General features: G+C 38.1%; 1 protein-coding gene across 9 annotated transcripts in view; it reads right to left on the bottom strand.

The window, feature by feature from the left end:
- pcbp3 (poly(rC) binding protein 3) overlaps nucleotides 1–18,196 on the bottom strand; it is a 76,305-nt gene extending 58,109 nt beyond the window's left edge. For 4 of the 9 annotated variants that reach the window (XM_026912563.3, XM_026912562.3, XM_026912565.3 and 1 more), the window contains exon 1: nucleotides 17,909–18,195. The gene's annotated coding sequence lies outside the window, so the exon portion shown is untranslated. Of the gene's footprint in view, nucleotides 1–17,854 lie in introns of all 9 variants that reach the window. The other 5 variants (XM_026912568.3, XM_026912567.3, XM_026912561.3 and 2 more) reach the window with 3 other exon arrangements.
- Nucleotides 18,197–18,408: the final 212 nt, after the last annotated feature.

Below are 18,408 nucleotides of genomic sequence, written 5' to 3' on the forward strand. Positions count from 1 at the left end.
TGTTGATCGAAGCATATATTAAAGAACTACTGTTATTACTGTATATAGTTTTCCAGTCAAAGATTTGTCTGCATATAATCCACGTAAATAGTGTTTTTGTAACACATACACACACACACACACATATATATATAAAATTTGTAGATGAAGGTTTTACATGTAGGATAAATGGAAAAACATGTTCTTTTCTTCACTGCGGAGGGCCAGGAAATGGTGAAGTGACAGAGTGATTGCTTTATGACTGGGATAACGTGTGTGTTTACCAGCATGATGAAAATGAATCAGCAGTGATGCTCTTGGGGTAAATGCTCTTCAGGCAAAGATAGGCAATCAGAATGTTTACCAGTACTGACATTTTGTTTTATCGACATTATTTCTGGAAATTTGCAGCAGTCTTGCTAAATTCAAACTGTTTGCCTGCAGTGATCTCTACAGTATCTCTTCCTGTCCATCTCTTCCTGGAGACAGCAACAAATAGCGCTTAGGCATCACAATGAATGAAAGTGGAGGAGGCAGGGTTTATCACATGTTCAGGTAAACAAAGCAAAAATGCCATGGGCAAACTGACGTTTGTATGGCAAATAGCTCATTTGTAACCTTAAAAAAAAAATATATATATATATATATATATATATATATATATATGTCTACCTAAAGGATTAAATGGCCAAATTAAAGTCAGTTATTTATGCAATACCTTTTTGCAATTCTCTAGGAACATTAACAAAAGAGCTTGTAGAAAAAAAAAACCCTCTAGCTAGTATTAAGCAGAAATCATGCATATTGTGTTACAAATGGAAACATTAGCAGTGGGATGGTGAAGAAGTGGGTAGTGTTGCCGCCTTACAGCTCCAGGGTCCCCAGTTTGATTCTGAGCTCCGGTTACTGTCTGTGTGGAGTTTTGCACGTTCCCTCACCACTCCCAGACATATGCATGTAGGTGGATTAGATACGCTAAATTGCCCCTCAGTGTGAAACTGTGTGTGTATGGTGCTCTGTAATGGCCCGGCATCTCATACAGGGTGCATTCCCACCTCATACCCAGAGTTTCTGGGATAGGCTCCAGATCCACTGTGACCCTAACCAGGATAAAGTGCTTACTGAAAATGAATGAATGAATTTAATAGTGATGTTGCTATAATACTTCTTTACATGTATCAAATCATGCTGTAAAATAAAAAAGATAAAAGCTTAGTGTTCACTGTGAACCATTTCGACTGTGACTTCAGTTTATTTTGTTAAAGCCTTTCTAAATGTAGAATTTGACTTGGTGATTGTTCCATAGCCAGATTTCCTAGTCAAAGGGCATGTTGTCCCCAATTTCAATTGAGTAAACTGTTATACAGCATTAGACATTGATTGAATATAGTTATCTACTGCTGCCTGCTACTGTTTAACCCATCTTTTTTTTTTGCTTTTAATAAGTTTACTTTAATGTGTCGTCACAAATTGTTCTAATGTGACAACAAACCTGCATATTAAAGTAAGATTCTTCGTAAAATATTTTGCAATTTTAAATTCAAATTGCCCAGCACTGCCATAGACTGATAGACACGACTTACTTCTATTAATCCACAAACAAGGTTTTTTTAGGTGATTTTAAGCGCCATACGCATACACAATATTGTATAGCATCTATGCAGCACAGCCTATATGCACAGTAAATTTGCATTAATAAATGCTGAGAATGCTCCATTAACATAAATGAAAAAAAAGACACTTTTTGTGAAAACTGCAGTAATAAAACTGCAGAACAGTCAACAGCAAAGCTGAACGCTGAAATCATCATTGGTGATAGTCAATGAATCTCTCAGCAGTGTAGATCCTAATCAATTAACCATTATCCCACATTCTATTCGGTTCGATTAACATGAAGAAAATGTTAAGTGCCTGTCAAGCGTGTTCATGGGAAAAAAATGGGCTACAATATTTTGCTGATTTAAACTGATCCACAAAAAAGAAGCGACTAAGGCTGTCACTGATGCTGAAATGACAAAATATTAAAGCAAATAAATAATCCCTGAAATATTACTGCTAACACTGTGCAACTTAGACAGAGAAACCAGGGATGAAAGCAAAATTTCTACGCAGCAGTTGCCACAATCGGTGCGACGCAGGTGTGTGTGTGTCTGTGTTTGGGCTGCTCGTGACTAAAACCTTTGAAAATCCTTTTTAAGACGTTGGGGAGCGTTCAGCAGTGGAACTGAGCTTTCAGCAGGCCGGAACGCAAACACAAGGAGCGGTGGGATCACAATCACACACACAATGCACACACACACAAAACAGCTCAGAAAGAGTAAGCAGAAAGTCAGCAAAGTGCTTATGTGCAGAAACAGCGAGCAGGACACCGGGGGTCTATCTCCTCCACACAACCACACAGAAAGACCAACAGTGGAGCTTAGAAACACTTCATTTGAAAATTTTAGCAAATATGTAAGGAAAAAAACCACTAGGCTGCATGCTGTGATAGGACAGTAATCAAGGACAGAGTGGTAGAATGAGTTACATTTACCAACGCAAAGTTGATTTTTTTCCAATTACAGAACATCCTGAAGTGTTTTATTTGTCTTATACCACAGCAATTGGCAATGGTTACAATTTTTAATTTATTACTTAGATAATTTTTATCCATTTATAGTTATGTTAATGTTGTGGAATGTTAATGAAACAAGATAATTCCTGTTATCACTCACATTATAGCACCTATAAACAATCATTCCCTCACCAGCCTCCATTTTTTGTGCCTTGAAGTTAAGACAAAAAAAATGCAGCTGGTTATGTTACAGAGAAAATGCAAAGCCCTTGGTCCTGAAAATATGCCTGTGTCTGAAAACTCACTGACCATTATAAAACGCTGACACTGGATACTCCGTTCATAACTTAAATGTTTCCTTACAAAGTTTCACCTTAGATTAAATGTTTTTCTTTGTAAATCACCACATTTTTAAATGCATTTATTTTTAGCCTTAGATTATGTGGAGCTTGCACTATACATGTCCCTGTGCAAGTTGTTAGTACAGAAACAATAACGTATTAATGAAATGACAAGCTCATTAATATAAACCTGTGATTTGTCTTGTGATCTGCACTACTGCCAGAGCTGCTGTTGTGGAAAATTATACAAGAGTTATTTCTGGTCCACTAATCTGATGGTCAAGCAGTGTTCCAAGAGTGCTTATATTTCTTATAACCGCACTGGAAACTGATGTTTCACGGTGTGTATCACTCCTCTTGTCTGTGTTTGCCACTTAAATTTCCACTTCCTAGTTCTAAACGGTTACTACAGTAGAGTTAGCGACATCATCAGCAGACATGGTAAACTTTACTTTTTTCATGAATATAACTTTTGACTTAAAATATGAAAGCTCGTCAGATGAAGATGAAAAGGAAGAAGGGACGCAAGTTTTACCAGAAACACCTTTAGCCAGCTAGCTGACGTGCTATAAAGTGATTGTAGCTTCTTTGGGATCTATTTCCTCTAGCAAAGCAAAAATAAGCACAACAACATTTGGCCATATTATATGCAAATTATCACTTATTTGATATTAATTTCTTGTTTATAGAACTGTTAAATAAATTCCATATCACATTTGCAATCTTGTAGTTACACTGAATATTGGTATGGCTTCTTATCACTAACACATACACTTAAGTCACGTACACTTAAGTCACATGTGCACCAAATCCACCAGTATACACTGGTATACATTATATACATTTTAAATGTACACATTTACATTTTATACATTTTAAATGATTTATTGAACACTCTATACTTTAGCATTTTGTTTAAATGACCTCATTTTAAATGATTTAAATTATTATTTATTTAAATCTAATCAACGAATGGGTTTAAATTTTAGAAATGTTAGAAGTTACTTTATTTTGTCGGAACAATCTCATGTAATCGGAAAAGGCCAATGTTCGTAAATCACTTTAATTAGGCACGCCGCATATCTATGTTTTGTTACTAGCATTGTCTAGGAGTCTTTTATCTATATGCTTAATGGTTTTTACACTCCAAGTGCCCTGCCTTTAATAAAGCACTCATTTAGAGTTACATTAGGATCTGAGAGCAAACAATTAAGTTCCACAAAGATTTAGGTTTCCTTTTCTAGGTGCTATTCTGTATCATTTTGTTTGCTCTGTGGCAATAATATTGCTTAAACTGCAAGAAGACTCTAGGTGTTCAAAAAAACTTTTGACTACTAATCCATTATGATTAGCACTAAACATATTCAACACCTACACATACACCACCAATTCATCAGTATCTGGGCTAATACTTGCCCGAAACACTGGATTCGTATCAGATTGGATTTGTCTTTGTATCAGCGTTGGCCTCCCAGAAACACAGCAGACCCAAAAAAGAGTGCACGTGAGCTTTTTTAAACTGATTATTTAGGCTTGTGCCTGTGGCACAGTAGTCCATCAGTAATATAAAACCTTTCAAAACAAAAAACTTGGCAGCTTTCCAGCTCACTTACCCCTTTCTATTTTGCTCTGCTCATGGCCACATAGACACATATGCCCAGCATTTTGCTCAGGGAAAGAGAGAAAGAAAGACAGCTCGCATTATTATATGGGGAAAATGATGCTCAGGTGTGCCTTCTATTACCCCTGTAGGTTTTGCCACCCACCCAGTGCAGAGCCACGCTAATCCACGCCCCCACCTGCTACACTCATGTGTTCCTATTCAATCTATACTATTGTATTTTATGCCAAAGGCTATCAATGAGGGGATTTGGTCCATGTTACACCTCTTGCCAGGCACTAAGTTATGACAGCTAGCTGCTCATGTCTGAAACGAATTTGTAATTCTTTAAATCGGCTCATCAGGAAAATGGTTTAGGCACAGATCTTAACATAATAGAAATGATAATAGCTGAAAATCACACACTGATTACTGCAGGTGGCGGGAAGTGTGGCCTTTTCTCGGTTTCTTATGTCTCTTTTTTTGTGTCATTCTATTTCTCCTAAGGAATTTTGTCACATTTGTGACAAAGTTGATACCTAAATGACCCACAAGTGAGAATTCCCTCTAAGATATCAAAGAGAAAACTTCTGGAGTTCTCATCACTTGGAAATCAATCATTCAAGTCTCCATCAGTGAACAGTTGATAACTTCAACAAAATAGACTTCATGTGGAAACTGTAATGAATTTCCTGGTTACACAAATGCACTTTTTGACCATGTAGTACACAGTGATAGAAGGGAATTATTTATAATCACCCTATCCTGTGTCACCAAAATGAGGATGGGTTCCCTTTTTCCTTGCCACTGTCGCCTCTGACTTGCTCATTAGGGACAAATGTATAAGTGTAAAATTTATATCGTGAATTTCTATATTTCTGTAAAGCTGCTTTGTGACAATGTCCATTGTTAAAAGTGCTATATAAATAAAACTGAATTGAATTGAAACCTTTAAGCAAAGAAATTCCTCTAGGATAACAGCCCTGTTGTGTGTTATTCCTTACTTATAATTCTGATATCACTTCCATTTCAGTAACAGTAAAATGGGATTGTGCAACCAGCAAACAGCAAACAACGACTTTGTAGCATGAAAAGAAAAAAAAGAAGCATTTCTCTCAGAGATGCTTTTATATGCAAAATACAAGCAGGGTCCGTGCTCAAGTCACACAACTATTGACTGTTAATTTCACTTGGCATAATGTGCCTGAAGCAATTAAGATCAGTGCCATATTGTTAGCAGGCAGGCTGGGTTGTGATCAATATTGTTCCCCTTGGAATCGATTTAGTGCTTTTTGTTGCAAGTTGTTAGAGAGAAGACCTGACGTATCTTTGGCCATCTACCATGACTGTCTGTGAAAACAAATGGATTTAAAGATAACTTTTTAAAATTGTGTTCCAGAAGGACAAATTAAACCCTTTCACTAAGAATTACATGTGAGATATAAAAACATAATTGTAGATAAACTGGAATAGCAGCCCCGATCATGGTTCACCTGAGCACCACGTGTCAAACACAGAAAGGTTTTGATTATGCTCCGATTGTCACAATGGCATCTGTGTGCTTGATTGCATGTTTGATTCAGGGAAGATGATTCACCCTCACGTTCATCAGTGACCTCATCTAATACTGTGCATTCGGTAGTTATACAGAATCGCTTATTAAATGACTACCACAGAATGGCATATAAATATAAAAATATGAACAAAAAACTTTCTTCTTTTCAAATAAAAGACTGAGGTTAGTTTGGTGATGCAACGATGCTGTCTTCTGAGAAACAAGAGTGAACACAAAAAATAGATTACACGCCAGTGACTAACAGCAGCTCATGTAAGCATTCCACCATAGAAAGACTGATTGCTTATTGAACAACATGGTTTAATAAATAAGTACATTTACAAAGGAATTGTTCTTTTATTCACCAGCATGATAAATTACCAAACTCCAAGACATGCAACTGAGCCTAAAATTATCCATGACTGAGTTTCTCTAATGTAGAAACTTGCCTGAGGTAAACCTGTGAAATATTAGGATCTAATGGCTTGTGGAGTCTCACAACGCAATAGAGGAGTGTCTTTAAAATGGACATCATTTACATCCAACAAATCAGATTGTTAGATGATGCAGGCATCTCAAAAGGGACGTCATTATTATATAGCAGTATAATATGGGCTTATCAGTGCTTTTTTCAATGCACTGCACTTTCATAACATTTCAGCTGCAGCCATTTGCTTCATAAAAATGTCTAAGCAGAACAATCATCATGTACCTGCAATAACAAACACAGGGCTTTATTTATCAGTCTTTTAGTAAAGCTGTGTGTAAATGTTTTCATAGGCGAAACTGAACTAAAAATTCCTGGAAGATTTACAAAAGATGCTGATTTTCTTCATACTCACATATGTATGTTAATAAACGCCAAGTACCTGTAAAATGCTAAATGTGTTCACAGCACAGCGGATTTACGTTTAGTGAAACAACACTCACATCGAGCTGAAAACTTGACAAATTGATGACTAAACAGTAAAAGAGCGCCTCCCAAAAGCAGCGTGTGCTAAATCTTCCAGTAATGAAGCTCAACCACTGCAGCTTTTTGGTTACCACAGCCACACATTAACTCTTCCCATTCTTAACCGTTTATCTTGGCCTAATTGAATACCTAGGCGTATTTGCCTTAATTTATGGATTTGTTTTAGATTGCTTTCTTTCAAGTCATTAAAAATATATAAATAGACTGAGTATAATTCACTGAGCTTTACATTAGTGAGTCTCCTTATATATAAGCTTACACACCCTCAGAAGTTCTCACAGGATACAGACGTTTCTCTGAACTAACCGGATTTTCAGGAATACCACATTTCATTTTTGAATACTCCTAGAAATGATTTACAAATGAATTCATTCATATCCAGCTTGATAAATGAGGCCCATTGTGCTTTCGACTGTGGAAGTCCTAAAGTGGAAAAGAAAATGAAAATTGAACATTGTATGAGTCAAATGAAAACCTCATTTTTTTATTTTGCACTGTTTATTACAAATACTGTAGTTGTCACAAAAGGGTATCAGGTTTAAGGTAAAGGCAGTGGAGGGGTATATAGAGAACAACGGACCAGCAGTACATTTGCACTAGTAGTACTTTTGCAACTACAGATTTAACACACTGTTTCTCTAATCTATGTCACACTTTTACTGGACTCACCCACAGAATTTGAAAAACACAATAGGAAGCCTAAAAACCACACCCGCAAATCAAAAACTGAATCTGAGAACACAATGGCAAGTCATTATGGAAACACTGTGAACTAGTAAGTGAAGCAGGTTGAGCATTTGTGGAGGATACGGATACATTTTAGAGGATCTTGACAAGTAAATATTCTCTTAAACAGTGAATGATTCAGGTATGTCTTCTGATGCATACTGATTTCCACCAGGACATTTATGATGATGTTATATTGAGGTTAATATACTGTACTATATACTGTATGTACTTACTACAGTATGTACCTTTTCTGTGGCTGATTTTCTGTTGTGTTTTGCATTTGCGCTCTTGGATTTTATTTATTTATTTATTTATTTATTTATTTGTGTTTTTCTGATAAACACACTAACTTAAATAAATAAATGATTCTTGTTTTTTCTTGCCTTTTTTTTAACCACTGAATTTCCTCTTTTATTCAACAAAAGATTATAGCATGATAAATATCAAACCCCCAAAACATGCAACTTAGCCTTAAATTTACTCATAATTGAGTTTTCCTAATCCGTAACCTTCCCTTTGCTGTTGTGTTCTCTGATTTTTTCAATAGTCTTTTGGTTTTGCAATTTAGGGGCTCTATAAATAGCACACAGCTGTAACAATACCATCTGAGTCACATAAGACAAGGCGGCGTACGCAAACATGATAGCAGCTCATTCTCAGAATCCAATTCATTCCCAGCACAAAGCATGTGTGTTTTCCAGATACATCAGTGTATTTTACATGCCCTTGCTTTTAATTAAGTGCTAATTGGATTCCATAGATACCCTTCATATGCCCCATCTCACTGTGTCTCTGAGTATTGTACTGCTACACATTGTCCACATTCTGTCTCGAAATCCCTGGAGATGCCACACAGTTCCCCTCCATCCTCCAGAGAGAGGCAGGGCTTTGTGCCACATTACCCATAGTCCCCTTGTGCTGCTTGAATCGTTAAATTTTGAAGTCCTTCATGGTCAAGATGGAGCGAGACAGCTGGCTCTGAAAATCATGAGCAGTAAAAAGCAGAACTACACCAAAATATTTCATAGCTTGCAGTGCTGTATATTAATGAAGCTCTCAGCTAACTCAACGTAAAGGAAAAACATGTGAAAGTGCATTTCACCATGAAGCTGTACATCTGAACTCATGTAGAGGTGAGAACATATGAATAATATGTGTTCATGTGGGAAAATTTACATGAGGATATAAATGAATTGTGTAGAAAAATCACATGAGAAAAATGAATCATGTGAGAGAAACACTTGTGAAAATAAATGAATCATGTGAAAGAATTGTGTGAAAATAAATGAATTGAGGAAAAATCACATGTGAAAATAAATGAATCATGTGGTGGGGAATCACAGGTGAAACAAATGAATCATTTAAAAATAAATGAATCATGTGGGGAAAAATCACACGTGAAATAACTGAATCCTGAAAAATCACATGTGAAAATAAATGAATCGTGGAAAAGATCATATATGAAAATTAAATGACTTGTGGAAAAGATTCATGAGAAAACGTAAATAAATGAATCATTTGGAAAAACACTCTTGTGAAATAAAAATGAATCACACGTGAAATATAAGTGGAACAATCACATGAGACAATAAAAAAAATCATGTGGAAAAAATCACAGGTGAAAATAAATGAGTCGAGGAAAAAAAATCACTTGAAAAATTAATCATGTGAAATCATGCAAAGAAAATTGCATGTGGAAATATAAACAGTCACACATGTAGTCAAATGTCTATGACATGAAAAAAAAATCCCATTTGAAAATATAAACACATGAACCATGTGTGAAAATTCCACTGGATTAAAGAAATGGCATAAAAATAAAAACACATGCAGTACATGTGAAAAATGTGTGAAATGTAATGTGTGAATTGTATAAAACCACATGACCACATGTAAATTTCTCATATGAATCACTTAATTATTCACATGTGAAGCTGATATGATTCTCTGTAAGGCTAGCCATGTATAAAATCTACCCTTTTAAATGAAATCAATGCAAAATCAACGCAGCTGTAATCTAATTCTGTCCTCAGACATTATCATTTACATTCTAACAACCGACAGCTGATCATTTCTGAACAGTTACATAGATTATGTAATTAGTTACGAACTCTGAATGTGTAAACTGGCAGATTAAGCATCAATTCAAAGGCATTAGAAGAGCAGAAAAGTGACTCACTTGGGAATATTTGTATGCAAAGAGTGAAAAGGAGGGCAGAATCAATTGAGTGCACGGCTCAATGACAAGGCATATATGAAAAGATAGCAAATAGGTCTTTAAATTAGCATGGGGAAGGAGGTGTGCTGCGATGTTTAGCAAACCACTCGACACACTCACCCCCTTACAGAGCACTGACATTAAAACACTTTGATGATCAGGAGCCTTTAAAGTCTTAATCCTACAAACGGCTCCTTTACAAAATTCAAAGCCTCATCCGAGATTTGAATAATGCTCATACCAACCGCTCCCCAACTGCTACCAGCCTCACACACACACACACACACACACACACCTTTTTTTCCCCTCCATCCAGGAATAGAAGGAATAGACAGCCCTCAGCCCTATCTTCAGATTTACCTTCCCTACTGTAAGAGATAGGAAGGATTGTGTTATGATCTAACTGACAGCTCTTCACTCTCTCCCCTAGGTAATCATCAAGGGGAATTAGCCGCTGGATAAAATTCCAAACCGTGTGGGAGAAGTCTTGCTTCGCTAAGTCATCTGGCACACAAATTTCCCTGCAGGAAGCAGATTGCTCTTTAAAAGTGTCAGAAATTAAAGCTCTTATTAATGACAAGCACTAAAGACTGAGGCACTTTCTACTGCCCACTGCCTAGTTTAATATTTTGTCATGGAAAAAAAAAAGATTGACCATGAATATTAGTCAGAATTATTCACATTTAGACCCTTTTCCTCAAAACTGAAATGAATAATAAACTACCAAGACAATATCGGAAACACAAAACAGCATATCAGGAGCAGTAGTGAAATCCTGAATCCATGAATCCATCCTTGAATATCCTCTTATATGATACAATAATGATATGTTGCTCATAATGAGACTGATGATAGTTTAAATAATGTTACTGATAGCTTGTTGACAGTGTAATAATTATCCACACCAGATTACTCCAAATAAAGTGTTAATGTATTTTTATGGCTATAATATTCCCTCAAATTTATAAATCCTAATATAAGTCAAAATAAAACTGCCTTAGTAATACTAGCTGTAAAAGCAATTTTAAAAAATCAATAAATTTTATCCTCACTGATATTATCATTATTTTATGTTATGTTTAATTACTTGAGAAAAAGCAAAAATCATACTCAGGATTAAAAATAAGATTAATTGTGCAGTCCTAGGTTTTTTTCCTTACTCAAGCAGAAGTTCTTCTGCTTTTAACAGCAATCTTGTAATGAAAATGAAACCATTAGAATAAAGCAAGCTGTTAAATCTTTCTGTTTAGATGATTCACAGCTCTGTATTTGTAATGTGAGAAACTAGCTGTCTGGCTGGAGACATTGGAATAGGAGCAGGAATGAAACACCTGGGCGTGTGCTTTTACTTATAATATAATATAAAATAATCAACTGCAGGATTGTGTGATGCACAAAATTGATATACAATAAAGCTATTAGAGTAAGAGTTCGTTCTTGTGTATAACTTAAAAATGAATGAGTGAGTGAATGAATGAATTAAAGAATGAATGAGTGTGAGTGATTGAGTAAGTGAAATGAGTCATTAAATGAGGGAGTGTGTGAGGTAGTGAAAGAATGAGTGAGCAAGTGAAAAAATGTGTGCATGTAAAACGAATGAGTGAGTGTGTTAGTGAAGGACTGAATGAATCAGGGAGTATGTGAGTGAGTGAGTGATTGAGTGAGTAAATGAATGAGTAAGTTATTGAGAGCGAGAGAATGAGCAAGTGAGTGGGTGAGTGAGTGGGTGAGTGAGTGGGTGGGTCATTAAAGGAGTGTGTGAGTGAATATATGTGTGAATGAGTAGAAGAATGAGCGTGTGAATGAGGGACTGAATGAATCAGGGAGTGAGTTAGTGAGTAAATGAATGAGTTATTGAGAGCGAGTGAGTGAGTGAGTGAGTGAGTGAATATATGTGTGAATTAGTATTATATAACAAATGAATGAATAAGTGAATTAGTGAGTAAATGGATGTGAGTGAATGAGTGAGTGAGTGAATGACTGGACAAGTGAATGAATAAGTGAGTGAGTAAATGAGTGAGAGAGTGTGTGAGTGAATGGGTGAGTGAGTGAACTTCTACATAGTGCTTCACATCTTAAGCAAAAAAAAAAAAAAAAAAAAAAAAAAAAATTATACACCAACTGGCCTTCCCTGAGAGATTTAAGGCTACCAGTTTACAGAGACAGTGCCATGAGCACAACAGCTTTGTGTACTAGTCTAGCTGGTAGAGGGACAGCAGTTCCACAGCCATGTGATTTTGAGCTCAGTGGTTTGCCACCACACATGCTGTTCATCTCTGTTCAGAGAGCTAATCTGGAGAGCAATGGCTCTGGCTCATAGAACAGCAAACTGTGCTGCACAGGGATGAAGTGTTCTCTCCTCTTCCATCTGCTACCTTACACAGTGCACTTACTGCTGACTTAGCTGGGCAGATGCTTCGGGAGTGCAAACACAAGCCACTCGAAAGTGTGTCAAGCAAGCAGAATTGTTACAGAGAGGGCATGCAAAAGACCTAGGCAGAAGCTCGCGGAGAGAAAAACAAGGAAGCACGGAAGGGAGCAAGATATGGGAAGGTTCTGAATAAAACAGAAAAACTAACATTTTAATTTGGAGGATCTCACATGAGTCCATCTCAGGGTTAGAAGAACCTAAAAAGGTCTCTTGAGCAGGACATGACATGTTTCCTCCTCTCTCCCTCCCACCCTTTCTCCTGCTGAGGCCAATCTGCCCATTATTGCAGTCCCACACTGCCTGGATGGCGAGCTTGCCAAGTAGCAGGTGGAAGCGTAGCAGCAGATCCTCAATGTAAAAAGCCCTGGCCAAAATCTCTGGAGAGGAATCCATTTGTGCCACCCTGTCACTTTTTATCCACGCCACCCACGATGGCTAAAGCTCAGAGGACCGAGGGAGCTGAGAATCTGGTCCATCACCTCGTGTGTGGTGTTTCCTCGCTCTTCCTCCCCTGATATCAGGGTCATGTGACCCACTGACACAGTCACATCATTGGGAAGGGTTAGGAGCGCGTGTGCGGTAGAAGGGCCAGTCGAGCGAAGTCTCACGCTTCTAGTGACACTCAGCGGATTATGTCTAAATAAAGCTTCTGCACTGTGTGATTCACACGGCCAGTGATCCCAAACACGAAGACACGACACTGCTTCAGCTTCAGAGAGAGAGAGAGAGAGAGAGAGAGAGAGAAACGGAGAAGGCATTCGTCACTGAAGTGCCACGGCTTAGCACGCCTTGAATAATCAGTGGTTAAGCTGTCAGCCCTGCACTTGCACCTAACACAAACTCTTTCACTCACTAATCAAACAAAACCTCACACATCCCTAGAGGGCCAAAAGCAGGCAAGAAGAAAGGCCCCTGTAGCAACTCTGCCTCTTTTATTATTTGCCTTACTTTTAGTGACATGCTACTTTTATAGTACTTTTATTTTTTATTTTAATTATTTGACTTTTACTCTAAAGCTTTTACACACACACACACACACACACACACATATATACATACATATATATATATATATATATATATATATATATATATATATATATATATATATATATATATATATATTTTCTTGTTTTTTCACTGCTATTACTTATTGCATTATTATTATTGCCTATTTTACTATTTTATTTTAAGAGTTTTGTTGTTTATGTCTCAAAGAATTTTTTTAGTTCACTCTACCACATAAAGTAAAAAAATAAAGAAATAAACAAACTAAATTTTGAGCTGAATTAAAACTGTATGCTACATAAATAATGCTTTTGTTGTTGTTGTTGTTCTTCTTCTTCTTCTTCTTCTTATTATTATTATTATTATTATTATTACTATTATTACTATTATTATTATTTAAAGAGGCACAGACTCCACGCTCATTCACGCAAAAACCTTCACAAGGTCATTGTTTGCGCCCTGTCCCTGGATTGAACTATGATACAAACTGGAGTAATTAAACTGGATCATAGACAAATTAACACCTTGGGAGATTGTACTTAATTACACATCCGGTGCCAACTGACTTTTGTGACCTGTGATAGAGAGAGTTGAGAAGTATGTGTGCTGTTTTCTCTGATTGTCCCTGAGAATCATAAATAGTCTGAGCTTTAAGGCAGACTCCACCCCCTCTCCTGCTCTCAGGCCCCGATTGATCTCACGGCCCATCGGCGGGTTAAATTACACTGCAGAGTGGCTCTGCACAAAGGGCTCCTGGATTTCACAGGCCATAATTCTGTACCACCAACTTCGTAAAGGTACAGCATTTCAATCACAGCCACACCACCACCACCACCACCCCACACACATACACACACACACACACACACACACACACACCTCAGGGCAGCTCTTTGGATCGCCTTATGAGTTATGTCATGATCCTGATGCTGATAGCTTCATGGAAGAGGGTGGATAATCACCTATGCGAGTTAACCCTTAGTAACAAGCAAGTGTGCACTACATAAACCACAACTCACCCTACAGCAAGTGTTAAATAAACACAGGAAACAAGAAATAATTCCCACACCCTGAAGATAACGCACATCCAGTTGAAAAGTTTAGCACAATCAGGTCTCCATATACTTTTGACAGTGAAATGGATCTGACCCTGAGGGCCAGACTACCACTGCGTTCTGGCACAGAGAGTGAGAAAGAGAAGAGAAATGGCACGACCCATTCATACTGCAGCTCTGCCTTTCCAACAGCACGGAAGCAAAAACAACATGGGATCCGGAGGAATAAAAGAAACAGCCAAAAGCACAAAAAGACCAGCTGCTTCAAGAGCATGACTGTCAGGAGGGAAAAAAATGTCTGTTTAGAAAGAACATTATAATAAGAAATCATCTTGCAAGTAATAACTTTTGCCTAAAACTTTCTGTCACGCGTCACACATCTGTCTGAAGCTGATGGAAGCATACACAGAGATAAATATGTAACTGAAACTAATCTGGAGTGGTTTAGCAGGTTTTTAGCCCCACATTGATGACATTTTAATTTAGCAAGGCTTAAAAATCGGGTCCGTATATGTGAGATAAGCTGGGTTCATTTTTAACACCCAGCTTTGCAGCATAATTCCACCATGGCACACCGCTGGAATGCAAATCCATGTTGACTGACAAGCAAACTTTACAAGACAGAAAGACAGGTTTTTAAAAACAACTTTCTCTCTAACAGAAATTATTTTGTCTTGCAAAGCAGGAGAATGTCACCTTGGCTGAATTTCAGAAACAGCCAAAAGTGATGAAATTCGGGTTTTCACCAGCATACTTTGGCATCTCTATTTTAAGAAAACACATTTCACCAGAACGAGTGGAAATGTTTTTATTTATGCTACTTTCTAACTTTGCCTTGACGTCTGCCTGTGAAGACCATGTTGTGTAAGGACAGTTTAACAAATGTGCTCAGTTTGTGTAAAGCTGTCTAAAACCTTGCTAGCTAAGAGAGATTTTCTCAAGCACTGAATGCCACCATATGATCACATTGTTGCCATAGCAAAACAAGCATAAGCCTAATCAATTCAGTCTGTAATCAGATACCGACTCTCAAAATGTCTGCAATGCTTCTGCACCATCACATCTTCAAAACAGAGAAAAGCGCATACACACTCTGTACAGGCGATAGCCAACAGAACAGAACAAACCCAAAATAATCATTCATTATTTAATTAAGTCTTTAAAATTTGGTAGCAATGTTGTCCTGCTCTAAGTAGATACATTAGGCAATAAATGTAGAAGTAGGCAAGGAGTGTGTCAGTAGAGTTGGGATTAAAATCTCCACTTTTGGAGGTTTCCAGATTAGAAAATGCTAGCACATTACTTCTTTAGATACATACAAAGCAAATACATTTAAGTCCAGGAATTCATAATTTCTGTATATGTAGTAGAAAATGATCAAATTTCACAGAGTGTAAGGTTTCCCCAATTCTGCCACACATACAGTATCCATTCACCTCTACACGACGGTCTTTATAGAGAACCGACCGTTAATATTAAATTCCTTAAAAGAACAGCAGCTAAAAATGAGAGCTTCTGAAAAGTGTTGACGCACTGCTGTTTCTAGGATTTGACAGAGGTAGAGAGGAAAGAGAGGGGGCAGGGTGAAAGAAGAAGCTCATAAATTACTTACTCAACATGGGATGTGATATATGCTTCTGAAATAAAGCTTTTAGTCAAATACGTTCCATACAACATTGTGGGCTCATAATGCAGGACTATGCAAACCATAAATATATTTACTTAACAAGACAGTGACACTGTGCTGATTAAAACAATAATAATTAAAATAAAAGTTAAAACGAAAAAGCTCTCATTATATAATACAGTCACAGTGTGCACAAGAAAATTTTCCTAAATATGAAGCTGATATCACCACAGTTACACAAACAAACACTGAACTGAATCAAATGCACCGTAGGAATACCCATTTAACTCGCTAGGATTTAATCCTGCACTGGAGATTTTTAATGTGTATGTGCTAAAATGCGTCACCCCGCTAAGTTCCAGCTCCACTTCCTGCTTGGATCTGTCAACTGCCTGCGATGAATTAAAGCAGCTTTTTAATTTGAATAATCACTTGTTCTTTATCTCACCGCTGGAAACAGGCCAGGGTGGCTGCAAAGGGATACTGGTGTTAATTAAGACACCTGTTCTTCTCTCAGTTTACTTGCCTAATCAATGCCTCCGCACTTCCAACATCCCCAGACAATTTGAGGTCTATGCTGCAAAACAAGCCTGCAGTCTCAGCATGATCATGATGAATAAAGCTTCCCATAGCTACACCCGACAAAGCACTTAGAGAAATTCGCTTTTTCTTCCAAAAGGCAGGATAAAGAGAATGTATGTGAGAAACTGGAAAAACAAAATGGCCAATTATGATGATGAGTGGGCTACAGTAGAGTGCTGATTCCGCTTCAGTGTCCACATAATGTAAAATCAAGACTAACTACACTTAGTGGTCATGGCTTCAAACAATCCTGTAACAGAGACCACTGCAGGCCCAACCTGGACTAGAGACTAGAGTGTGATGCAGCCTGCTTCAGCACAAGAGCCAAAACACTTGAGGATCTCTGTGAAATATGTTCAGTCAGTACTGATAGCTCAATCACTTCTTCAGGAAAAATCTAATTCGCGGCAAAGTGCTGCGGAGTGGAGGACCAGGAACTAAGCAGGTTTTTTTTTTTTTTTTTTGCTGTGGCTGCACTGGTGTGTAGACCATGTTAATGCTTGAACTGACCACCTTGATTGGATCAGTTCTAGTCCTAAAGTAATTACAGTTTCTGCTACGTCATGCTGTTTGTCTTCTCTTTCTCTGGAAATCTCCAAAGCACATGCACTATCAGGTTTACCGTACAGTATCTGCTTTTACACTGAGCCATTTAGCCGGTGATTTTGCCCAAAGGAACTTTTAATAAACAGCCACAATAAGTTTTTCCTGGAGCAAATTGGGGCTGCAGTAAGTGTCTCACTCAGAGGCACTATAGCAGCGGATGGGAATCAATAAACATAAGCAGAAAAGTAATGATACCAATAAAACTACCACAGCAGAACAAAAGAGAGCTGAAGTACACACTTAATACAATTTCTTTTTTCAATGAGGCTATAGACTGCTTCTAAAGTGGTGCAGGTGAAGTCACAGCTTGACAAGAGAAAGTTGTATGAAGCACTCAGCATGAGCCGAATCTGGGTTCAAAAGCCGTGACAACAAACATCCTAATCCCTCATGTCTCTACCCACTTCCTCATGAGAGGAACTGCCAGAGGGAGAACTTAAAAAGCCAGAATAGAAAGAGATGGTGGGAGTGTTAATGTGTTTGTTAGAGAGTGTAATATGCAGGGAAAAGTGGGCCAAAAACATGCAAAATGAAATCAGACTTAAAAATAAAGATGAAGAAAACAAAAAGCCCAAAGGAGAGAAAAGCTATTATACCTTGTGAACAGCTGGAGCAGCTCTGCAGCCGGTCATGTTAGTGCGGCTCCTTACCTGCGGCGGCTGAGATGGGATGGTGAAGAGAGGAGAGTCAAAGGGGCTGATGGGTACAGGGTCCAGGCCAGTGCAGTCCGGGAGGGAGGAAGGACGGAGTGACAGGGAGCAGGGAGACGGGGAGGCCAGAGGGGGGAGAGGAAACGCTGCTCCTCTTCCTCTTGCTCTCTCTGCTACAGACACACACACAGTGAGACACACGCACACACACAGAAGCACGCGTGGGCGCGCGCAGAAGAGGCAGACACCAATACCTGCAGCCAGTCAAATAAGAGGAGAGTAAAGAGTCCCCTGCATGCACGCGCACTTCAGCACTAGGAGGAAAGACACAGCTCACCTCCCACTCTCTCCCAGGAGCCAATCACGTGCCAGCAAGCTGCTTCTCTTGCCACCAATGGGAGCCCAAGCAGCCTTTTCCTCATACCAGCCAATAAGTGCAATAGCTCATATCCAATCGGAATAATGAATCTGAGAGCAGTGCAAGGCTTCCCTTTCTGAAG

Source organism: Pangasianodon hypophthalmus, chromosome 5 (assembly GCF_027358585.1).
Source record: "Pangasianodon hypophthalmus isolate fPanHyp1 chromosome 5, fPanHyp1.pri, whole genome shotgun sequence".
Lineage (NCBI taxonomy): Eukaryota > Metazoa > Chordata > Actinopteri > Siluriformes > Pangasiidae > Pangasianodon > Pangasianodon hypophthalmus.